This window comes from Sturnus vulgaris, chromosome 1 (assembly GCF_052056855.1).
Source record: "Sturnus vulgaris isolate bStuVul1 chromosome 1, bStuVul1.hap1, whole genome shotgun sequence".
Taxonomy (NCBI): Eukaryota; Metazoa; Chordata; class Aves; order Passeriformes; family Sturnidae; genus Sturnus; species Sturnus vulgaris.
Window position 1 is genome coordinate 147,808,512 of NC_142243.1, and position 26,605 is coordinate 147,835,116.

Here is a 26,605-nt window from a genome sequence, read left to right on the forward strand (position 1 = left end):
CTGTCTGAGATCATTATCTTGTGTCCCCCCTTCCTCATTGGAGACAAGTAACTATCTCTAGTGGGTGACCCAGGCCACTTAAAGAGTGAAGTATTATATCAGGGATAAATTGCTTTTCTGAATTATATTTTTTTTTATCACTTCAGAGGAAAGTTAGACAAACTTTAAAAGGTTATTTAGCTTTAAGTATGCTGAAGTTAGGTGTGATGTATCATACCCTTACCTTCTACCCTAACCAAGAAGGATAACAAGGTAGATATTTTGGCTGGGATAGAAGGCAATACTCACACCATCTGGTTATTTTTAGATGCAGTATGAGATGCTGCATGTACCACTGGTACCTACAAGAAGCACTTTGAAAGCCCCAAGTTACCTGCCAGCTGCATACAGGGATCCACAGAAATATGCCCATGGGTGTCAGCACTTCTGAAAGTGCATAGGCCTGGACACTGCAGCTGGTTTTAAAATAAACCTTCCTGCACTCTGGAGTCTTAAAGTTGTTTGGAAGAGTTGCAAAAATTATCTATTCAGGTAAAACAATCGATCTTACAGAAGATAAAGGGGAAACTCATTTGGATGCTTTATTTGCTCTCTCCTGACACCTCTTATCTTTAGAGGTCTAGATACCACTGTAAATCTTGTCTGATAGGCTTACAGCCACACAGGGAATTAGGTGTGATTGTGCTTCATCAGCAGCTAAAATTAGAGTGAATCTTTGTTTTCTCAGCCATCTCTGAATTGTTGTTTTTCTATCCATTTGAATTTGAAGAGAAAACTGCCATTTGCCTTGTCCTTGCACAGGTTTAGCAGTGCTAAAAGTTGATACGTCCACAGCAAATGGCAGCCTGGGAGCTGGTGGCCAGGGAGTCCAAGCAGACTGAAAGTGTGTCCATTTCCTGCATGGAGGAGAGAACAGTGATATCAGTCTCCCAGGCTGAATGAGCAGATGCCCATTTACAGATGAGAAAACTCAGGATAAATGAGCACATATGCTGTGGCCAATAGCCATTGCTTTGTTCCCAGCCTGTGAGTGTGCCAAGCCTATCAACAACACCATTGAGAAGTTAAATCACAGACACAGACAGCAGATGCTGAGGCATCCTCCACTCCCTGAAACCTGTTTATTTCTCACCAAAGGTAAAGGCTGTGCTGTGCAAAACTCAAGATTCCTGAGACAGAAGGTCTCAGCAGGAATGGCTTAAGCAAAAGCTCCTGGTTCAGAGAGCACTTGATTCCCGACAATGCAGCATCGCGTCTTTTAAGGTTTTTTGTTTGGTTGGTTGGTTGGTTTTTTGGTTTTTTTTTAACACCTGACTGCTCAGAATCAGGAGGTATTTTGGTGGAATAATGAATATAGCCTCGTGATAATCCATCAAGATAAACAGCAGTTCCTTTTTCAGAGGCAGAAGTAGAGATCTGGTGTGAGAGCATGAGGAAAGACACAGTCACCTCCAGGATGAGCACATGCAGTCCATACAGCCACCATGGGAGGCACAGGAGGAAGACACACATCCTAGCAGTGACCAATTTAACTTGGTCTCTGTTTCTGAATCTTGGGAGTGGGGAGAATGACCTTTCCATCTGGGCAAGGTTGTTCAAGGTTCTGTGAGAGAAACTGAAACCGGCACTTCTTCCCTTTTCTAGAGAGATTTGAATTTTCCTGTAGGCTCCTGTTCCATGGCAATAGTGCTGTGCTGTGGGATGCAGGTCAGGGCAGCACAAAGGATCCCTGAGAGGAGCCTGTCCTCTGCCCACGCTGCCAAAAGCACATCCCATCTGCCCTGGCTGAAGGCGTGTGACTGTGTGTGCTGCAATCTCACCCTTGACAGCTTATAGACATTTTCTATTTTTGGCCATGTGTTCCAGCTGTTCCCCTTCCAGCTCCATTGCACCTTTAACCCAGCACTGAGCTAAAGGATAGTAAACGATTATCAAGATCTGCCTGTCATATGCATTATGATACCTGCAGTTTCTTTTAAAAAGTAAGTTCTCAGTGACACTGCCTGTGCATCTTTTTTTAACAGAAATTTTTTTTATTCCTTGTTTCTCCTCAGTTTAAATACCTTGGATTTGATATTTTTCCCTTTGGTCTTTCCCTTCTGTGTGCCAGCACTGAGTTTATAGCTTTTGTTTGTGTCACCATGGTCAATTACAGTAGGAAAGTGGGACCTGAAGGTTGGGCTTTGCTCACACATGAATCTTTCTGACCATTGTTTCATGAAATTCACCCACATTTTTTTTTCTTAAAAAAACGTCATTCAATACCAATACTAACTAATTTTTAAATCATAGAATGGCTTGGGTTGGAAGGGACCTTGAAGATCGTTTAGTTCCAGCCACCTCTGCTGTGGGCAGGGACATCTTTCACCAGACCTGACTGCTCAGAGCTCCTTGCAACCTGACTTTGAACATTGCCAGGGATGGCACATCCACAGCTTCTCTGGGCAACCTATTCCAGTGCCTCACCACCCTCACAGGGAAGAATTTGTTCCCAATGTCCAATCTAAACTTACTTTTTTTCAGTTTGAGCCCATTCCCCCTCATCCTGTCACCACAGCTTCTTGTAAATAGTCTCTATCTTTCTTGTAGGATCCCTGCAGATACTGAAAGGTTGCAATTAGATCACCCTGAAGCCTTCTCTTCCCCAGGCTGAACAACCCAAATTCCCTCAGCCTTTCCTCAGTAGGAGTGCTCCATCTCTAATCATTTGGTGACCTCCTCTGAATTCACTCCTCATTCTCAGGTTGTATCTTCCTAGTGTCTGGGTACTGGTCCTGTGTGCATTCTCTCAGATCCAGAGGTATGGGTTTAATTAGTTGCACAGATATTCATTTACTTATGAATCAAAGAAGAGCAGATGAGGACCATGTCCTACCTCCAGCTGGCAGAAGACAGTTGAGTGCAGCTGAAATCAACTCAGTTAATTGATAAAATAACAGCTGAGGACCAAGCTGGGTAAACCTCACTGAGTTCTTACTGGAAAATGTTCTTTTGTCTCATAGCCAAATTTCTACTTCAGTTTTTTTATTAAAGCAGCCAAACTTTTCTGAAGCAGTGGAGATGAAGGGAGAGGTTAAGCTATTAACCATCACAGTGTTTTTCAGAACCACTTTATTTGCATTTTATCTGGGCTTCTCCCTGACCTGAATTTGGAATTAATTGAGAACTAGTCAGAAACAGATACTGTGGCTGGCTTTAAGTACTTGCATCCTCAGGACTACAGAGCTCTGCTACAATCTGGAAAAGTGGGGAGCCACATAAGGGGAGAAATATTATCTAAAAATCAGGTAAAGCTGCAGTCTCTGATGTTTGACCAATGATGCAGGGAGAGGCTGGTTGTTCATTTTCCTTTGGTAGAAAAGGAAAGTTGGACTTGGAATGTCAAGGCTGATTAGGCAGCTGTGAGTAATCAAAGGAAACTCTATTGTGTTTAAGATCCTGGGAATGTAAATATGAAGAAAAGGGTGGACAAAATCCTCCTCAGCTGTAAGCAAGACAGGTTATTCATGTTGGAGCTTAGCAATGTGCTAAGATAAGTGCCAGGGAGGATTCAGCTGCTCCTCTCCTTGCATCCTGGCAGGAAGGGATGGGGTGGTCAGTGAGGCCATGCACAAGAGAGGGTCTCTCCTGGCCATGACACAGGAGGAGCCTGCACAGATGGATCCACACACACACATGTGTACACCTGCACTCTTTAACTCACGTGTGGCAGCAGATTCAGATCTCCCCACAGAGCTACAGGAGGTTCCCTGCCTGCCCTTTATTAATCCTTGGTTTTGGAGTACCAGCTTCAATTTCCTGCTACTAAAAACCTATTCTGTCCTACAGGGATTCTTTCTATTCGCAGATTCAGGAGTCTCCTTCATTTGTAGCTCATAGCCCAGAAAATGAGTTAATTGTATGAATCTCAACATTTGAATGTTTTTTCAGGAACTATGGTGAGCTGCATCTTTTGTCAAACTCTTTTGCAGAAATTGCTACCCTTAAGCTCTGGTCTGTGGGGAGGAAGAGAAGATAGTGGAATGAAATCATATGTCCCATGTGAGAAACAACACATGTTGGTACATTAGCAATTCAGGGATATACACTAAGGGATTTTAGAAACTGCAGAACTTTCTCATGAGGCTTCTTTCACAGTAGCTGTTGGAGTGATATCACAGAATTCTTAGGAGAGGGCATACTTTTCACTATTAGCAAGGTAAAAGCAGTATGGCCTCACTCATTTCTGGAGAGATCAACTTGATTTTTACATTTGAAGGAGAAAAGTGAATAATATCCAGGAAAAAGTAAGTATAAAACAGCAAAGATAAAGCTAAAGAGCAAGAGTCTGTAAGTTTATTGTCTGACAACCCCCATAGAGTCAGAGAGGACAAAAATGCACAAGTGCTTGCTAAGGTTTTAATGGTTATTTTATAATTAGCCAGCCAGCTGAGACAGTTAAATTACAAACTGAACATGCATTATTATGAAAAGCAGAAAGTGGATTAAAAAAAAAAGAGATAAAATATAGCATTTACTCTTTATTTTTATGCCAACAAGGTTTTAAACAGAATCCTACCAGAGAGATAATTTTTCAGCAGAAAGATACAATTTTATTGCTTCCAGGCATTTATTCTAACCCTGAGTACTCTCTCTCTCTCACACTGTTTTAAATCTACCCACAGTAGAGACCAGTGCAGTAGAGTGGTGCTCAGCTCTGGAGTTCAACTACCTCTGCAGCTTTAAATTCTTCTTTCTGGAGACTACACCACAGCAGGAGCTCAGATGATCCCAGAGCAGTGTGGAAACCCTCATGAAGATTTATTTCCTAGTTCTGATGCAGGAGTATCAGTCTGCACATCTAAAGACCAGCTTGGCCCTCTCTGCTATCAAGTCGTTCATATGGGCAGAGGCAAAGGCTAGAACTCCATTGTTATAATACAGAATAATTGTTGTGGAAAGAGGAGGGACCCAGGCAAGAAATCTTGCTGCTTTGTTGAGGCTCTTCGGCAGATCAGAGGTTCAGATGCCTGTAGCCCAGACACCTGTGCTGTGCTGTGGTCAGGTGTTTACAGGTCAAAGGAACTGGCATAGCAAGCACCCAGCCCCAGTGTTGGTGTTGCAGATGCTCTTGACTCATCTCTCTTCGGACTATCAGTCCAAGGCAGACATTTAATGCCTTCCTCATCTGAGATTTTTAGATTACTTTATTCGTTTCTCTGTTAAATTGATTTTAGTAGCAGCTGGGACCACTCAGAATTTGAGTAAATTAGACCCTGGGGTAGGCTTTTTGACTTCTTCCCAGTAAAAAGAGGAGCTCGGAGAGCAATGCCTTCTGAAGGGGTTTTGTCCAGGATCACATGAAATCTATAGCACAGGGAAGTGGAAAATTCAGTTCTTCAGTTCTACATGGCATCCTACTGAAACTGCCTTTCTGTTGCAGGAAGCAAAGGAGGCTCTTGCAGTAAGCCCAACAAATTATTTTCCTGTATGAGTTTAGCTCAATTCAAGGACACAGAAGCCAAATAATTCATTATTAGATATTTAAATATGATGTTGTAATGCTTATACACAAATCATCATTCCCAGGGCCATATTGACTGTGATGTTTCCTTATTTATAAGTGCTTTTCTTTGTACCCTCAAGCATTCATCAGTCTGCATTAAAGTTATTTCTGTACAGACAAAGAAGAGAGAAAGTTATTCTAGTTTAATTGCTTCCACCATAAGGACTGATAGGTATAAACCATACCAAGGAAAAATTTGTGTCTACCAGAAGTCTATAGATACTTCAGGGCATAGACCTTGGGTTTACTACTCCAATGCTCTACATCATGTATAGACATTAATGCTCAAGCAAAACAAACATCTGCTGTGCAGAAAAATATATTGATATGATATATGAGAAATTATGTTTTCATTCTAATTTAGAAACATAAATTGCTAAGGGCCTTTGGGTCTGGTTTCCAGTTTTACTTTTTCTGTCTTCTTGTCCCACCACGAGTTTCTGTTAATACACAATATTATGTACTTTTGAGAGGATTCTACTGTATAAAAATAGATCTATAAAAATGTACAGAGAGATGCTACTCAATATAGAAAAGAGTAAAGATAGCACACTTTCACCCTTCCGTGAGGCTAAATTTCAGATGTCTAAGAGATGATTTAGCTGCACTACTTTCTATAGAAAATGCCAACAAATACTGCAACAGTTCTGTGAAAGCAACCCGTCATCCTGGCTTGAAGATAGACACAATTAAGTGATGTATCCTGATCTCGTGTGTGTGATGCCAAAGAAGACATTTAACAGCTTCTAGAGCCAGCAAAATGCCATCTGTCAGTACTTTTGGTCAGGCTGTCTCAGGCGCAACCTCTCAGTGCAAAAGCACATTGCAGATCCTCAGGTCATCATAAGCTGAATGCCCCTACTCAAGTTTCTGAATATCCTGAAAGAGGGAGAGGTGGAACTCACAGCTCTTCTGTATTCATGGCCAGCAATATGAATGACAAATTAACAGGCCATGGCAGGTATATTTACCATGCTGAACTGTATACCTCCTTTGTGAGAATGACCTCCTTACAGAGCATTAGAGTTTCTTCTTCTCACATGATCTTCATTCTTTTCCACTTGCCTTTTTTTTCCTTTTTCTTTCTTTCATTCTTTTAAATTTTTTTTAAAGATAAACGATGAAAGTAAAGCTTTCTCAGGAAGTTATTTACAGCAACAGAAAAGAGAAATTCCATTTGCAGGTTACATAAGGGCTATATCCCATCCCCATGTCTCCAGCCTCCTGACCATCTTGATGGCCTTCTGCTCAACTTGCTGCTCTTTGTCAGAGTCTGGGGAGCCCAAACAGGGCTGTTCCATTTAGTGTCATCTACCAGCTTGCAGTGAATACAGCTGGGCTCTTTTAGAAGAGGCAAAACCACATCAGCCTCAGCATCACACCCTGGAAATGCTCTTTGTGACCAGAGGTTTGCATAAACCTCAGCCTTTTTACTGAGCTGATCATCCCCCAGTGAGCCCCAGTGCTGATGCCCTATCTGGCACCACTGATCATCCAAATTCCCTTTTCAGGAAAACAAATTACACCTCCAAAAGTGAAATTTCCAAAGTCACAATCACCCCCTGGAGTGAGTCACAGCCCACTCCAGTGAGCTGATCATCTGAATCCTTCACGTTTTCATTACTGCATATTCCTTAATGAAAACTTTAATAAAATCCATGAAATCTAATAGCAGTGTACAAAAATGATGAAATTTCCAATTTGGGAGAAAGCAGCCTCATTTTAATCCTGGCAGCAAACATTAAAATTGGAATTAAATGCAAAAGAAAGAAGAACTAAGAAAATGTGATTATACGTACCCAATATATTTAGAATCCGTATATTTTCAACTACTTTTTGTTGTACTTCTCCAATGAAGGGCACGCTAGCTTGGCAGTGTACTTTGCAAACAGTTTGGCCAAAGGGCATCTGTTATTTATTTCTACTACAATGCTACTTGTAGGGTAAGAATTTAAGTAATGACAAACACAGCAATAAAAAAAATTGTAAATCAATGTATATAGTGACTTATTGCAAACATAAACTCTCTTTTTGGAGAGAAAAAATGTATTCAGTAGACCACTGACCTATGTCAGAGCCTTTATAAAATAAAACTGTCTAGAGATTATTTATTTTTCTTTATTCAAAACTTGTTATTTGATATCAAATGTGATCTACGGCTTAAGCCATACTCATTCTTTCCCAGAACCTTCTCACATATATACCTGCTGCTTACACCTTTACTGCAGAGAGGAACTCTCCACTTCAATGTTTTAAATGAATTTTTCCATCACAGGCAATATCACATAACATTCAAATTTGTGTTCCAGTGATTTAACAAGGATGTGAGCAATGGCCAGTGGCGGTGTGCGACCTCAGCAGATGAGATTGTCAGAACAAAATAAATGAGATTTGTGGTGCTTTGTTTGGTTTTTTATTTTTCCTAAATTACTATTTTGCTACTGCAGGTAAGAAAATTGTAAGACAGGAGATGTGCTTTGAAAAACAATTGCTGCTGCAGGCAAGAAACTATCAGTGCAAAGCACATGTACTGCAGATTTCTTACCAAAGTCCTGTTCTGTTTCCAGTGCTAGTTTCATGGACCTTCGAATTACACATTAGAAAAGAGAGAGAAAAAGAAAGTTTTAAAAAATAGTGCAACCACAGACATAACACCACTTAAATAAAATTCCTTTCATATATTATTGTAAATTCTATGGCATTACTATTTCATAATACCTAAACTCAATTAGGTTGAAATACTTATAAAATATCTGGAACAAATATCCCAGGAAAACTTCAGCTAGTAATTAAAAAAAAAAAAAAAAAAAAAAAAAAAAAGAGGTGACAATTATGGGGGCAAAAATAAGGAATAAATGCTCCTTGTTTTTAAATTTCCACCTCTGGAGGAAGTCCCACCATCTGACTGCACCTGTAACTGGGTGCCTAAGGTAGAACATCTTTCCCTGGGGATGAAAAGGTCTGCAAAGATGGTTGGACTCTTGGTACTGGACAATACATACATGTTGGGCTATAGCTCTACATTACCTGTGGAAATAGATGATTCTTCTCACTTTGTGTCTAGAGCCTGAAGGCAGGAGGACTTCCTAGAGTGGACCACTGAGTTTGATGCCCAATGTGAGGAGGTGTGAATACACTTATTTTTATGAATGAGGCTCAGCTGACCTACTGTGAACTTTTGCACATGACCTGGTTATATCTAATGCTTGCACAGGCCGTGAGAGAAACACAGTACCACACACCTCACACAAAAAGAAGGAGTCTGAAGTGAACACAGAAATTTTGCTTCAAAAATACTATGTCTCTCCACTGATTGAAACAGGAACTTTAATTATTTTTAAATCATATATATATATTATGGTCTGCATAAGTTTAGCGTAAGCTAAAGTTAAGTGATGTACACAGCTGAAGTCCATCCTACATATCCAGAATTAAACTGTCCACCTAATCTTATCAAACTTTTATTAGCTGTTTTTCATGCAGATTCCAATGTTATCAGAAACATAATTTTATAAAGTGTTATTTATTAACTGTGATCTTTTCAGTGTTGAACGAAATCTCTACTAAACAACATGAGTAAACCATTTCTACTTCCATTGTGAGAAAAAGACTTGGAAACTGCAAGTCTGTTAGGATTTTGAACAATAAATATTAGCCTTTTTTAAAATAACTATATATAAGATCGAAAAATATTCCAGGCTGATTTTGAAAATAACTCTGTGAGAACTCTTTTGATCTCCCTAAACAGAAACTGAATAATGATTGATATAATCCACATAGTCTGTTAATTTAAAATTTATAAATTTGGATACCTAAAGGGAGGTCTAGCATCCACATTCTGATAACTAAATGATTCATTGATGTACTTGACAAATTCGGTTTATTAAATATGATCCATCTGCCTAAACACAGGGACACTTCTATTTGAGACATTCTCTCAAGGTCTCAGAGTGACCCTGACTCCTATGCCAGGTTTATGAGGAGCCCTGCTGTCCCAGCTGGACACTGGGAATCAAACACCATTGTCCCAGGCTGGGGAAGTGACCCTGCTCTGTAGAGGCAACACAGATCAGAGGAGAGTTTTCTGCTAACACCTGGAAATTGTGTCCCTCTCTGTTGATGCCATTCTGTAAGCAAACAAAGCAGAGAAGTTTAACCTCAGCTATTGGAGTAATGCCCTTAATGGAGTAATGCCTTAATGTGAGGCACTTTGGAACTCTGTATGGTCTCTTACACTAATGGAGATTGCTGGTCACATTTAATGTCTTTAGTAAAACATCCAGTCTCTGTGGGATTGCAATTATGCATAAAGAGGCCAGAGAATGAACAAACAGATCTCACTGCAGGCAAGTGAGATCAACTCAAGTTTGTTAGAGGGGCTGCAGGTACAACAATGTGCTGCACTTTGGCACCAGGAATATTTCATTCAGCTGTGTTATCTCCCACCACGCAGGGTACCCAGACCCCACAGGTCTCAATGTCTCAGTCAGAACGGTGACTTTGCAAGTTCCCAGGACATTTGGATTCTTGGAGGAAAATGCTGAATAAGCCCAGAGAGTGCAATGTGTTCTGGACACAGCTGACAATGTCCCTGCTGCAGGTGTGACATTTATGTGTACAAAGCATGTGCAGGTCCAGTAGTCACAAACTGCAGCAGATTTCACCAACAGGAAAGAGGGAGCCCCAAGGCTCACCCTGAGATTACTCAATCAAAGCCATGGCACTGAGTAGCACTCAGCCCTGTTCTTCCCCTATAGGTTGTGCTTGCTCCTGCTCTCAAAATATTTATCAAAGACCTTGCAAAATCATCTAAGTGAAGATTCTTAGTATATATGTTGTTAATGGTATTTTCTTTATCCATTACACTAGGGACATACAAAAAAGCTCCAGAGGGGTAGGGTGATGTAACTTTCTTCTGCAAGGATCAGGCTGGATGGTCCCTCTCTTGAGATACCCTCCAGACATTTGTTATTCTGGCTGCAGTTGTTTACATATGACATTTACTACCTTCTGTTTTGGAAGAATGGGTATTTTAAAGACAAATGCTTTTTTTTTTTTTTTTAAGATTGTTTTTCTCCTCACTCTCCCTTAGAATTTTCAGGTGTATCTGATTTAGTTCTGATGAATTTTATCACTCTGTAAGTTATTATTTCTTTTCCTGACATTTCAATATCTAAAAATGTTTCCTTCTGCATGCCAGGAAAAATCAAGTTCAAGGTAAATATTCACCCAGAAGTCTCCCTCATGAAACGTCTACAAAAAATCTGCAATGCCTCTTCCATATGCTTATATTCCTTCAAAGAGCTCTTCAGCCCCTGATGATTCAGTGCAATTATTGATCTCTTTCAGACACTCTGATTTTCGCTTGTTTTCACACTATTAGCTATTTATTCTTTGAAATCCATCTTGGTCTTCCTAATTTTCTTGTTACTTAACAGCTGTTTACTTATCTTTCTGTTTATTGGCTTCATTAGGGTCATATAATAAAGGATTTTTGTTTGTCTCTTTTTGCTATTTGGAAGCTATCATTTAATCATATCAGATAATTTCTGGCCTCCCTTCTGTTCCTCCTTTCCCCTTTTGTTTGTGCCTCCTAATTCCACTCCAAACTTGATTTGTAGAATGGTTTTTTTTTCATAATTGACTTTGCCAGTTGCTTTATTTTTAACTATGGAATAATTTGACTCATTTAACAGGTTTTTCTTAATCTTCCTTATAAAGTTTTGGGTCCATGTGTCTCCTTTTGTGAGTCCTCCCATGCCCTTGAGTGGAAAGGAACTAGTATGTGTTAGCATTTATTTTAGAGGCTCAGGACTCTGACTTGTGCTGTCTAAGAAGGGGGTCTCCATAAGGAAGTCCCCCGAGTCCCAGAGCCTGCCCTGCTGAGGAAGGAAACCATTCAGCTCCAAAATCGGAGCAGTTGAAGGAATGCCTGAGTTCCAGCCACTCTCTGAGGCCTCAGTAAAAATTTACCTTCTTTGGTGTTTTAAGCTGCATCTTTTGACTACTGGACTATTAACTGAAATGATTTAGCAAATATTAGCCTTCTATAAAGCTGAGAATAGAAAATAAATTACTGGAGGTCACCTCTCAAAGTCTTTTCATACTGGCATTTAATTATTTTCCGTATGCTCAAAGGCAAAAAAGACAAAAATATAGAAGAACGAGGATGACACTAGCAGGCCTGCATATTCCACATCCCCTTCTGTAATCCACATTTTAAAGAGACTATCTACCTGCTGCCTCAACAGTTTGTGATGTGGACATGATACACACTCTGTGCATTTCACTGAGCAAGTCTGTCTCTCCCTTTCTGGCCACAGTCAGGTTTGGTGGAAACTAGAAGGTGTTATTTCAAGTGACAAATTAAAAAAATAAGTTCTGAACTCATGGGTCACTAAGGCAATACTACACTGCTTACTGCTCACACAGTATAAATATGACAATGTTGCTGTTTCCATCCAGTGAATTCTTAAAACTGCATTTCTCCTTTCTTGTGCTTGAAAAAAGTTAATGGTCTTTTTCCCTTCTGTTTTGAAATGGGAAAATATGTGGTGATAGAGTCTCCTAATGGTCATTCAGAATGACATGTTTGCTTACAGTAATTTGTGCAAATTGGAAATCCACTTTTCTCCTCCGGAAATGAAATCATTCCCGGTGTTGACACATGTTCCCAGACTGCTGAAATAAATGGACAGCTCACATTTCTTGGAACCATGCTGCAGGCTGCCTGCAAACTTATCTGTTATTACTTGCAGGTAGTCAATCAGCTGTGAACCAGTGTCACACAAGGTGAATGAAGGCTTTGGAGTGCTGTGTATCTGCTGGTGCCCGTAGAAAGCTGGCGTGAATCACTGCAGAGAAGACTGAGTGTAGGGCACTGGAGCATCCTCTTCCACTCAGGCAGAGAGGGAGCACTTGCCTAGGCTCACCTCCACCACTGTGTATTTGCTTTATGTAGTAATTTTGCCTGGTTTATGCAGGACATTGGTTCATATCACCATTACAAATTTCCTGACTCATCCGCTCTTCCCTTTCAGTTTAATTTTATTTTTCAGTCTCATATAATTTATCTCCAAAGGTGTGCTTCATTATCATAACTGGAAAATATTAGTTGATTATGTCATATGTAAAACAGAAGACAAAAGCTAGTCGTGCATGAAATCTTATTATTACAAACCCACCACGTGTCTGGAAAGTTGTTCATTTTCAGTTCTAGATTTATTATTTTTGCTGAGAATATGTAGAGCATTTCCAAATGCAGTTGGTTAATGTAATTTGCCAAGTAATGCAAATAGTTTTTAGAAAAACATTGGTTCTATTTTATACACTTTTATATACATATAGCTAATGCATTATGAAATTAGTTATTTCTTAATACACTTTAAAATCACTTTTTTGTCTGAGAAGGAATAATGAAATGAAGAAGCTTTGGAATCTGTAAATTTTACGTATTTTCAGTGATATGTGCACAATAATTTTATGTTGTATATTATTAGCTTTTTAGTATTGAATGACAATCTCCCTGAATGTCAAAAAACCCCAACTCAGAAAGAATTTTGTTGCATGCTATTTCTATTAATGAAATATGAGCATGATTATAATTTTATGCTTTCCATGAGGGAGTAACAATAGTTCTGACTGAATATCTTCAGTATATTAGAAAAGCTATTATAAATTATGCATAGTATAAATATAATTAAACATTACTCAAAGGCTAGTTATTAGTTTCAGACTCATGTCTCTCCTCACATTTTCTGCCGTTCCTATGTGATTTCATATCTCCACACACAACAGGTTATTGGTATACTTGGACTTTACTTGGATCTCAGCAGCCATTGAGCACTGCCTCCATCCTCAAGACTCTTAATCAAATACCATGGGTGATTTGGCCTTGGTGAGTAGATAGCTAAAATAAGGATATCTTGTTTTGCTTTGTGTTTTTAAATAAGGTAGCAAAGATAGCATGCCTTGAAAGTTAAGTGATAGCTCACTTAACAGGGATGCCCAGGCCACAAGGATGTGGAGTTTCCATCCATGGAGGTGTGAGCACAGCACAGTGGGCTCCTCTTGTGGCCCACAAAAGCCAGTGAGTATTCTGAAGTGGTGAGGAAATGTGGATATGTTTGATTCCCCCTGCTTTGCTCATACAGAAGCACAAGGCTCCATGCAGGAACCTCTGGGTGAAACACCATGGCCTGTACTATGCAGATGCTCAGTGTAGCTCATTGAATGGTCTTTTAATTAAGCAGAGAGACCAGCAACATTTCTATTCCTATACATAGAAAGATAAAAGTATTTCACAGAATCACAGAATCACTAGGTGGGAAGGGACCGTGAAGATCATCGAGTTCAGCCCATGCCCTAACACCTCAATTAAACCATGGCACCAAGTGCCACATCCAATCCTTTTTTAAGCCCATCTGGGGATGGTGACTCCACCACCTCCCTGGGCAGACCATTCCAATACTTTATCACTCTTTCCATAAAAAACTTTTTCCTAATATCCAACCTATACTTCCCTTGATGCAGCTTAAGGCTGTGTCCTCTCATTCTGTCTGTTGCTGCCTGGAGAAGAGACCAACCCCAGCTGACCAAAGCCACCTTTCAGGGAGTTGTAGAGAGTGATAAGGTCACTCTTGAGTCTCCTTTTCTCCAGGCTAAACAACCCCAGCTCCCTCAGCCATTCCTCACAGGGTTGGTGTTCCCCTCACCAGCCTCGTTGCCTCCGCTGGATGTGCTGAAGTGTCTCAAGGTCCTTCCCAAATTGAGGGGCCAGAACTGGACACAGCACTCAAGGTGTGACTTCACCAGTGCCCAGTACAGGGGCAGAATGACCTCCCTGCTCCTGCTGGCCACACTATTCCTGATACAGGCCAGGGGCCATCGGCCTTTTTGGCCACCAGGGCACACTGCTGGCTCCTGTTCAGCTGGCTGTCCATCTACCCCCAGGTCCCTTTCTGCCTGGGCACTGTCCAGCCACACCATCTCCAGCCTATAACACTGCAGGGGGTTATTGTGGCCAAAATCCAGGACTCAGTACTTGGAATTATTAAACTTCATCTTACTGGACTCTGCCCATCCATCCAAATATTCCAGGTCTCTCTGCAGAGCCCTCCTACCTTCCAGTAGATCAACACACGCTCCCAGCTTAGTGTGTCTGCAAATTTAGTAATGAAAAGCTCAATACCCTCATCCATGTCATCAATAAAAATATTGAACAGAACTGGCCCCAGCACAGACCCCTGAGGGACACCATTGGTGACTTACCCCAGCTGGATGCAGCACCATTCACCCCTCTCTGGGCCTGGCCATCCAGCCAGTTCTTAACCCAGTACAGAGAGCTCCTGTCCAAGCCACAGGCTGCCAGCTTTTCCAGGGAATGCTGTGGCAGACAGTGTCAAAGGCCTTGCTGAAGTCCAAATAGACAACATCCATAGCCTTTTCTGCATCCACCAGGCAGGTCACTTTGTCATAAAAGGAGATCAGGTTGGTCAAACATGACCTACCCCTCCTAAACCCCTGCTGGCTGGGTCTGATACCCTGGCCATCCTGTAAGTGCTGTGTGATGGCACTCAATATAAACTGTTCCATAACCTTACCTGGTACTGAGGTCAGGCTGACTGGTCTATAATTACCAGGATCCTCCTTCCCATCCTTTTAGTGAATGGGAGTCACATTGACCACCTTCCAGTCATCTGGAACCTCCCCAGTGAGCCAGGACTGCTGGTAAATGATGGAGAGTGGCTTCACAAGCTCATCTGCCAGCTCTCTCATCACCCTGGGGTGGATCCCACCTGCGCCCATAGATTTATGAACATCCAAGTGGCTCAGCAGTTCTGTGACTGCCTCCTCCTGGATACCAGGAGAACCATTCTGCTCTCTGACACCATCTACCAGCCCAGGAGGACACTTGTCCTGAGGACAAGTTACCTTTCCACTGAAGACTGAGGCAAAGAAGGTGTTGAGCACTTCCACCCTCTCCTTATCTGCAATTACTAAGTTCCCTCCCACATCCAACAGAGAACAAAGTTTGGTCTTACTCTTCCTTTTACCATTAATATATTTGTAAAAACATTTTTTATTATCCTTTATGAAAGTTGCAAAATTAAGTTCAAACTGAACTTTGGCCTCTATTTTTTTTTTCCTACATACCCCAGCAACCCCCTTAAATAGATCCTGAGAGATCTGACCCTCCTTCCAAAGATGATACATCCTCTTTTTCTTCCTAAGTTCCTCCAAAACCTTGTTGCCCGTCCTGGCTGGACATTTGCCTCATCAACTCATCTTTTGGCACACAGGGACAGTCTGTTCCTGTGCTCTCAAAATCTCTGTTTTGAAGCATGCTCACCTTTCCTGAACTCCTTTGTTATTAAGGGCTGCTTCCCAAGGAACTCTCCGAATAAATCTCCTAAATAGGCCAAAGTCTGCCCTCTGGAAGACCAATGTAAAAGTCTTATTGATGTTCCTCCTGATTTCACCAATATCAAGAACTCTACAATTTCATGATCATTGGGCCCCAAGCAGCCTCCAACCACCACATCTCCCACCAGCCCATCTCTATTTGCAAACAACATGTCTAACACAGTCCCTCCCCTGGTGAGCTCACCCACCAGCTGTGACAAAGAGTTATCCTTCATACACTCTAAGAACTTCCAGACTTTCTTTTTTCTGCTTTATTAAGTTCCCAGCAGATGTCTGGCAGGTTGTCACCTACAAGAACAAGGGCTACTGATCCTGAAACATTCTCCAGCTGCTTACAGAATAAGTTGTTCCCCTCTTCTTCCTGGGTGGAGGATAACAGACTCCCAGTAGGATGTCAACCTTGTTGGCCTTCCCCTTAATTCTTACCCTTAGGTATTCAAATTCATCATCATTAGTTTCAATACCCATGGCATCAAAAGCCTCCCTAATATAAAGGGCCACCCTTCCACCTCTTCTCCCTTTCTCTTCTGAAAGTCTTGTATCCATCCAGTGCAGCACTCCAGTTATGTGAGTCATCCCACCACGTTCCTGTGATGGCCACTACATCATAGCTCTGCTGTTGTACCGTGGCCTCCAGCTCTTCTTGTACATTTGTACATATAAGCAAGAAATATGTCCTTCCTTTAAGAATTTATTACTCCCATACCTTGTGAAATGCTGTTCTCTATATCAAAAATTATTCTTAACATACATAGAGGAGCAGATAGGAAATGGAAATGGAAACAGAAATGGAAATGAGACAGAGCTTCCTATGTGTCTGACCCCAAAAGAAATACCCTTTTTACCTGCTGCAGTGAGGAATCCTGGTCTCCAGTACCAATAATTAGGAATAGAAATCACTGCAGGTTGCAGCAGGACACCACCACAAGCAGGTGCACTGTGGTGTGCTGAGCAGGATCATGTAAAGGACAGATGATGTCAGGAAGGTGTGCCTTTCCACAGCCATCCAGACTCAAAAGGGAAATTTGCTGCATCTTTAAAAGAGAGTTGCAGTACCCTTTTATGTCTATAAAGGAATTAAAATCAGGATCTGTCACAAAGAGACCAATGTCTCTCCCAGGGCTGCTTTTAGAGGGGGTCAAGACCTTCCTTTTTTTTTGCCTGGAGACTTGGATAAGTGCTAAGAAAATACTAATGCTACTGGTGAAAAACCTTAAAAAATATTTTAAAAGTGTGTTGGTCTTTCCCACGTTTTATTTTCACTAAGTTTAATTTTCATGGGATTTTTAAAAAGTACATTAAGAAAATCTTTATAATCTAGATTGAATTGAAAAAAACGAAATTGTTACACAGGAAAAGATATTCTGTTTTTCCTAGTAATCCACTTTTGTCAGAATTTTTGATAAATTATGGAATCAGTTCTATAGATTGTAGGGAAAATTTTTATTTCAAAGTTAAAAAATTGCAAATCAAAACAAACAAACAAAAAAAATCCCGCAAAGAAATAACAAAAAAAAAATCTTGCGATCACAAATAGATGTTTTTTTTCTTGTCTACTTGTTTAAACTTTGAGAAATTATCTTTCTTGTTTTAAATTTCATTTTTGAATGCTGATATTATCCAATATAAATAAAAAAGAAAATAACAGAATATTTAACCCCTATACATCTAAAAAATCCAAGTTCATTCCAGTTTTCCTTTCCAACCCTTCAATAACAAGCTCAATAACAATGTCTAATTTCCATAAAGATAATATTTCACTTACTATTTGATATGATTGTTTTAATATAATAAAAAAAATAGCAAATTTGCCCTTCACTAAGGGCAAATCATGTCTGACAGGCTTGGTGACCGTCCACAATGAATTTACAGCATTGGTGAATGAGTGGAGAACAAATGATGTCATTTACCTCGATGACATCACTTGCTCTTCCTTCATTTCATTTAACACTGCCCAACAAAAAGGATTTTTCACAAGGACGTGTAATGAGTGATCTCTATATGCTCTCCTCAAGGCACTTTACCTTGAGTCCTGTGTGCAGTTTTGGAAGTGACAATATAAGAAAGACATAAAGCTGATAGGGAGTGTCCAAAGGGGGGCTGTGAAGGTGGTGAGGGGTCTAGAGGAGTCCTATAAGGAGCAGCTGAGACCACTTGGTCTGTTGGGTCTGGAGAAAAGGAGACTGAGCAGAGACCTCAGTGAAGTTACAGCTTCTGGTGAGACAAAGATGAGGGGCAGACCCTGATATCTTCTCTGTGGTGAACAGTGACAAGACCAAAGGGAGTGGCCTGAAGTTGTGACCGAGGAAGTCTAGGGTGGATATTAGGAAAAGGTTCTTCACCCAGAGGTTTGTTGAGCACTGGAAAAGTCTCCCCAGGGAAATGGTCACAGCCCCAAGCCTTACAGAGTTCAAGAAGCACTTGGACAATGCTCTCAGGCACATGCAGTGGTTGCTGGAGTGTCCTAGGCAGGACCAGGAGTTGGACTCGATGACCCTCTTCCAACTCAGGATAGTGTATGGTTCTGTTATCCTGTGATAGGACAAGGGGAAATGACTTTAAACTGAAAGGACAGTTTTAAGTTAAACATGAGGAAGAAATTCTTTACTGTTAAAGTGGTTAGGCATAGGCACACTTGCCTAGAGAAGTTGTGGATGATCCATCCCTGGATGTGCTCTAAGCCAGGTTGGATGGGAATCTGAGCAAACACATGTAGTGGAAAGTCTCCCATCCCATGTTAGGTGGGATGGAATTAGATGGTATTTAAAGTCCCTTCCCACTGTATCAATTATATGAAAGATATTTGCTCTTCCCAGTGTTTTCCTATAACTGCAAATGCCTCCACAGAATGTCTTTTCCATAGAAAATTTCCAACATTTAAACAAAGAAATGGAGGAGAGGGATCTCAAGGCGAATGTAGTAAATATGAATCAGCCAACTGTTCACCCAGCCAAAGCAGCACCTTCTCTCCACATGCCCCTCACATGAGCAGTCATCCATACCCTCTTGTAAACATCAGATCTAGTCTGTGTGTGCTCAAATTTAAGTGCAAGCACCTGTGGAACCCCAGAAATGCTCCAGATGTGGAAGTGATCACTACTGTCATGTAATTTCAGACACTGGAACTCACAGCTGTGCTTTGATGTAATGTGTCAGAAGGGCTGCAAAACAGAGAGGACAACTCCTGGATAACACAGCAGTTATCCCCTTACTCTGCTATCCTGCAAACAGCCAGACACATAAGGCACCTGAGCCTGTACCTAGTGCTGCTGGAATGAAAGAAAATTTACATATAAACTTCAGGAGTTTTGCAGAATTAAGCACGAGAAGCTGTTTCTTACTGCCAATACTTTTTAGTTAACTACCTTTCCACCTGCATACCTGCTTCCTTCTTTCTTTCCTCCTTTATTTCTTTCTTCCTTTCCCTGTCCCTTCCTCACTTTCTCCCTCTCTTTCTTCTTTCCACCCAGAATCTATCCATCACTGTGTATTCTTAAAGAACACTCAGTACCACAAAATTTATGTGGAGGTTGCTGATATATCAATAATGAGAACATCTTGTAGTCGAAAAATAAAACAGAGATAACTTTGAAGATGAAATTGTAACAGGGCTGCAGAGAAACTCAGCTGCTTGTAAATCATGTTTCCAAGCACATTATACCATAGGAATTGAAGGTGAATTGGGACTACAACCACTCTAACTTGTCCCCTCTCATTCTCACTCCTGGGAATATTGTAAACACTAACATTTTCTGTGTTCAATGCAGAGATTTCCAGATGAAAAGAAATCTTTCTGTGATGAAAATTCAGCTGACCTGAACATGGATTAAACATGCATGCTGTTTTGATTGGATGTCTGGAGAATAATATTTAAATTCAAGAGAGTTTTGTTTTAATTGTTCTGAAGCCCTTCCAACCCTGAACAGAAAGTGTGTGCTAGGAGTAACTAATAGAGCTTTAAGAACACATACTGAATTTTAAGTGCACTTTCCTGTCCTTTCATTTTGCTTTGGAAATGTCACGGGTCTGTGCAGTTTATTAGAAAACAGCAATTAGGAAGGAGAATCCAAAGCACAGCAGGTAATCCGACCACATGAGACTTGGTGAAGAAATAAGTAAAGCAATCAAATGAAAAAACAGTGCAGATTTTATCTCCACATCTCCTGCTGTAGCTACCAGAAATGATACCAGACCTTAAATATTCTCTTGGGTGTCTGCACTCTAGACCAAACTAAACTTTAATTCTGGTAGAATCATAGGATAGAGATTTGGGTTTGAAGGAAAATAAAGGTCATGAACTCCAACCCTCCTGTAATGAACAGTGACATCTTCAACTTAATCAAGTTGCTCAAAGTTCCATCCAACCTGACCTTGAATATTTCCAGGGATGGAGCACCTACCACCTCTCTGGGCAACCTGTGTCAGGGCTTTTCTTGTAAAAAAGTTTATTCCTTCTAACTAATCCAAATTGACCCTCCTTCTCTTTAAAGTCACTATCCCCTGTCCTATTGCAATAGGCCCTGCAGAAAAGCTTGTGCCCATCATTCTCATACACCCTGTCCAAGAGCTGGAGAGCTGCTGTGAGTGCTCCTTTCTCCAAGCCTTCTCTTCTTCATGTTGAACAGCCCCAATTCCCTCAGCCTGCCTTCACAGGAGAGGTGCTGCAGCCCTCTGTTCATCTTCATGGGCTTCCTCTGGACCCACTCTGGCAGGTCCTGTCCTTTTTCTGCTGGTGACACCAGAGCTGGATGCACTACTCCAGACGGAGTCTCCTCCAACTATTTCCCCAACGCTTTTTTTCTTTCTTATGTCTTTCAAAATGTTTATTAGCCTCTGTGTCTGTTTGAAATTATTTTTTACCATCCAAAAAGTCTTATTTGCATAGGGAGATTTGATAGCAGGAGGGAACATTCTTCAGAAGAGCAGCAGAGCTGACAGGCTGGCGTGTCCTTTGCCGCGATTGGTGCGGCGCTGTGGAGAATAAGAGTATTTGTGATGCAACCTTTCCTATTAGCAACTGACCTTTCTTCCTGATCAGTCCCTGTGCTTTTTGGCTTTTCTATGAAGTGTTGAAAAGAAAAGAAGAATCCTCAAATGTCTTTTCTACTAGAGAATCAGCAACTAGCACAGGACTCTGCAGTGATGAGAAAAATCTAAAAATGTTTAACAGCAAAGAAAACTTTCTACAAATCATGCTAATATACCAAAATAATAAAATGAAATCTTCAGGCAATATGCAGGAAGCCTTCCCTACTCACACAGAGACTACCACTGCTATTCACAGGAATAGGAGACTTTAATAAGTGTATCTCTAGGATCATTACTCATATTAATCCTCAATAATAGAAAAATAAAAGTAAAATATATTCTTTCATCAGTCATCTAAATGTCATGATCTAGTGCTTTAATAAAGAAAGGAAGAACTGAAAAGGCTTTATATTTAGAGTAGTGTCAAAACAAGAACTTTATTCTTCTCATTGAAATTGTGTTTTTTTAATTCTTTGAATGAACAGCCACTGCGTTTCTGTGTCATGCTGTCATTTGCATGAATGACTCTGAACCTAGGAAACCGAAATATCTGTAAGTTAAGGATCAGCTGCTATGAAAAGACTAATGATTTCATTAATAGTATAAGTTCTGCAAGGTCGTGCCTCTGGCTCTGAAACCATGGAAAGATTTCAAAGAAGGATGGACATTACAGGCTGCAGCCACAGGCAGCCAGTGCACATATTGAAGCAAGTGGATAATCTGCTTGGATGAGTCTTACAGATAATTCCAGAGCTCATTATCTGCCCTGAGATGAGGTTTACTGTATAGAGGAGGGGAGAGGCACCTCTCACAGGAAAGTGTCTGTTTGGTAGTATTGGTCAAAAGGTGAGGTGCCAATAGGAGCAATTTAAGTATATGTAATGTTGCACCATAATTTTGTATTTCCAATAAAACTTCTTATTACTGATTGCTTGGCCTCCTTTGTTCAGTTTTCTAGTTGACAAATGTAATAAGGTGGATTGTTAAAAATATTTCATTGGGTTTGTTTTCACCAAACACAAATTCTCTTTTCTCTGCATCATTATCTTCTCACTTTTCAGCTCTGTCATGATGTACTCCTGTTTTGCCAGGCCATTCATTAAAATAACCCACAACAAACAATCCAAAACACAAGCTGAATACAAGTTTGTCTTAAAAATTTTCATATTTGGGATACACAAGAACACTGAGGTGTTTGCGTTTTTCTGTGTAGTCAAATCATGGTTTTATTTCTTTTTTCTTTGCAATTTTAGAGGCACACATCAAATATTATAGTGTTTACAATGAAAACCAAAGGTGCACTTAGTATTAGGTTAAAAGGCATGAGCAGGATAATCAGTTTTTCTTCAATCATAATGTTTCATTTAGCCATCTCTGCACTGAATCTGGTACGTCTGGCAAAACAATGTTTCTTTCAAAAAGTCATTCAAACTTGATTTGAAGATACCAAAACATGATTTCATTGCTGGGTCTGTACTACAAATGAAAAAAGTCTGATGGTGAAGAAAGATAAAAGCAACATTCATGGACATCTGTTCTGGCTTCCCTGTTATGCAATACATTTTTACGACCAACACGAAAGTACAGCTGAGAAGAGAAAAAAGATTGCTTTTATTAGCTGGTATATGGAAATCTTTAAGTCTCTCTCCTGTGCCAGTTAGGGGCTCTGAGAGGATAACTGCAGAATTTCACAGATTCTAGCCTCAGCCTAGACTTTCTCTGGATGGCAAACACACAGAAGGTCAAAACAGGCTTTGTTGCACGTGGCTCCCCACCATGGAGTTGGCAGAATTCTCTGCCCATCCTTCCAAGCTGAGCTCCTTCTCAACTGGAAGGCTTCACTCCATTGCACTGCAAGGATCAGAGGACACTGGAGAGTGGTCTAGCACAGCTGACACCAGCTGGGCTGGCCAAGTTCGTGGAGTAGTGCCTTCCACAGCTGCTTCTCAGCTCACACGGTGCCAAGGGGGCTGAATGGATGTGCCTGACACTTGGTGACCAGCAGAGCTGCAGAGCCACCCTGGGTACCTGGCAGTTCCTCCTGCCACAACCTGCTGTCTTGGCTCACACTGCTGTGGCTTGTTCAGAGGCCACCTCATGCCTCATTAGACCCTCTTAAGATCTTGACTCAGCAGGTGTGGCCTGGAGGTAGGGATAGAGTGATTACTGCCAGAGCCAAATCTGACCCCAGCTTTACTCACTCACATTTGTATGCTGCTGTTTGCACAATAAGTGCAAAATTAAAGGGGAGCAGATGACAACAGGATGGCACCAGGAAAATCTCCAGGAAATGCCTGCACCTTTTCACCAGCTGCAGTTCATTAACTTACCCACAGGAACTGTGTGAATATTAGTGAAATAATCCCTGGATATTATTTTTTTTCTGGGAAATCTTCAGAGCTCTGGTCTCTAACTTGAAATGGTACATGTGCAGGATTCAGTGTTTTCCTCTGGCCTGAACCTGCAGGTCCTGGCATTTCAGCTCTTTGAAATTCCATCTGAAGAAATCATGACACTTCTGGTGACACCTTTATCATATCACAGGTGAGTCTACTTGTTCGTGACTTCACAATACTGTCAACCATTTTCTATCCTGGATTTTGTTTTATCAAGAGAAACTTAGCAAATATGCACTGTCATAGTTACAGGAAATCCATGCATTTATAAGAAATGCTGAATTCTTGGATATAAAACATCTGAAGGATAATCAACATAAAATCTTAGCATTTTCACAGAATTACAGAATAATTCAGGTGGGAAGGGACCTCAGTGGGTCATCTCATCCAAACTCCATGCTCAGGCAGGATCATCCCAGAGCACATGGCACAGGATTGTATGCAGATGGTTCTTGAATATCTCCAGAAAGGGACACATCACAGCCTTTCTGAGCAATCTGTTCTGGGACCTGACTGGCAATGTAGCATCCCTATCTGATACCTTATTCAATTTTATTACCCCTGCTATAACAGTCAAGGATGACAAAGCACATAGGATCTGTCTGAATTACTAGAAATGTGTAAGAGATCAAAGAGTTTAAAAAACTCCCCACCAAAATGGAAAAAAGCTCAGGTATCATCCATCCTAATCATGACACTCTGGTCGTCACTGGTGATAAATCATGTGATTTTTTGGTAGTCATCTTTTCCATGAAGATTTAGGTGATATTAATTTCTTATAAAAAATAAATGACCTCAGAAAAAGTATTGAGATGCTTTTTTTTCCATTTGGGATATAGTGACAGTCTGCTGTGGTTTAACATCTGACAGAAAACAAGTTCTTCAAGCTGCTTGCTCATTCCTCACCCATGCTGCTGGTGGGATGGTAGGATGGGGACAAAATTCAGAAAATGGTAAAAGCCCTGGTAAGTTTAATAATTTAAAGAAAGTAATATGAAAATAGTTGTTATTATTATTATTATTATTATTATTATTATTATTATTATTATTATTGTTGTTGTTGTTGTTGTTGATATGGTTATTATTATTATTGTTATTATTATTATTATTAACAAGGAAAGGACAGAGAGGAATAAAAGCTCAGAGAATCGAGTAATGTCCTACAAAACTGCTGACTACTCACTGACCAACACCCAGCCCATCCCTGAGCAGTGATCAGCAGCTCCTGGCCAACTTCCCCCAATGCCACTGACCACGACATTCTGTGGTGTGGAATATCCCTTTGGCCACTTCAGGTCTCCTGTCCTTGCCATCCTCCCTTCTGGCTTCCTGTGCACCTGCTCACTGGGAGAACATGAGACAATGAAAGTCCTTGACTCAGGGTAAGAACTGCTCAGCACCATCCATCCAAGACATCGTGATTTTGTCAACATTTTTCTCTTTTTCAATCTGAAATACAGCACTGCACCAGCTTTAAGAAGATGAACTCTATCCCAGCTGAAGGCAGAACACAAACTCTATCATTAACAAACTTGCCTTTCTTGCAGACTCTCTTTTCAGCAGCAGTTGTACATATGATCTCTTTCTAGTTTTTTGGTGTTCACAGCATCACAGATGGTTTTGCATTTGCTGTTTAAATGTGTCCACTCTGTGGAATAACACTTGACTACCAGATCAAGTTCTGCAGAGCAGTCACAACTCACAGCTGGGGGCTGCCTGTCTGCAGTGAATTTTCTCTATCTTCATCCCATAATTCTTGCAACAATCCCATAGCCCCCCCATAGTTCTAAGACACTATTTTCAGCTTTTTGTCCTGGAGTGTAACATGAGAACAAATGATGCCAGAGGATGGAAAATCTGCTGGGATAGTGTTATGTGGCCATATGTTCTGTAGTGCAAGTCCCAGTCTCACCCTTAGGAGAGGTTTCTTTGGAAAAATCTGGACCACACAAGTGTGTTTTGTTTCAGAAGGATTTTGCTGGTTCATTCTAAAGGCAAGCCTACTAGCAGTTGATGCTCAAGAAAACAGGACTTGGCACTGAAACTGGTTATGTGACAGTGAAATTCAAAATCCCTGGCATAGCAGAGCCCATCACTGATCACATCACCAGTGGAGAGCTTGCATAGAAAATTCCCTTGTTGCCTGAGGCCACGTATTTCATTCCTCGTCTTGTTTGGATGTCAGTGGGTATAAAAAGAATTGAGGTAACAAAGGAAGTGTGCAAGGCACTGGCCTGCAGGTTGACAGGGATGATTATCCCAAGCCATGCCCTTGTTGTCACATCAAGCCCAAAGTTTGAAACATAGGTTTAATGCAAACAGAAAATCCCATAAAACATGGTCTTATGCCACATAAACTGCCAAGTGAACAAGGACCAAAGTTCAAATAGTCTTGACTAAAGATTAGTTAATTAGACTCCTCTTCTTTTTGAAGAGGAATCTCAAATATGGACTTCCAGACCTGTATTTTAAACAGTTTTAATGACATCCAAGGACTCTTGGGGGAAATGACCAGACTGAGAAAGCAGCGGTGTGGATGGACAAAGCACTGGTGTGGATGGGCACTACCATAGACAGAAAAAAGCAGAATTGTGTCCTGGCTCGAGGTGTGCACATGGTGTGACACAGGTGTTGATTCTAGGGTTCAGTTAAGATACAATTACCTGCAACTTGTAGCCCTACAGAGAGTTTTAACTTATCATCCAAAAGTAACCGAAGTCTGCAGCTTCTTCTTTAGGAGTTTTGAACTATTGGCTAATCAACTTCATTTTTCAAACTATGTGCCAAATTTCCTATTTCAATTTGTGCGGCCGAAGCTTGTAGTCATGAATTCTTGTTAGGCTTTTGTTCACTAGATGAAAGAGTTCTATTTTCTCCTCATTAACGCAAATATTTTGTAATCAGCTCACCCCTCAGTCATTTTAAAAAAGCAGAGCAGATTCAGTTCTTCAGGTCTCTCACAGAAAAGCATATACTTCAGTCCTCTAATTATTCTTGTAGCAACTTTTTATATCTGTTCCAGTTTTCTCCAGTCTAACAACCACATCAGGATACAGTGCTCGTCTCTTGCTGTCTCCTGTGATGTGCACAGAAGTAAAAAATAAATCAGGTTAGTAAATAAATTTTAAAAAGATCTTTCTGCACCTCTTCCATCACTAGCAGTACAAATTCCTACTAATGTATATTACCTATGGCATCCAAGTTGAAATTT

The 26,605-nt window shown here is 40.7% G+C and overlaps 1 long non-coding RNA gene across 3 annotated transcripts in view; it reads left to right on the top strand.

Moving 5' to 3' along the window:
• The first annotated feature begins 26,220 nt into the window (after nt 1–26,220).
• The window catches only part of LOC148225585 (uncharacterized), a 75,134-nt gene continuing 74,749 nt past the window's right edge, over nt 26,221–26,605 (top strand). For all 3 annotated transcript variants that reach the window (XR_015808555.1, XR_015808553.1, XR_015808554.1), the window contains exon 1: nt 26,221–26,503. This is a non-coding gene — a long non-coding RNA (uncharacterized LOC148225585). The remainder of the gene's footprint in view (nt 26,504–26,605) is intronic.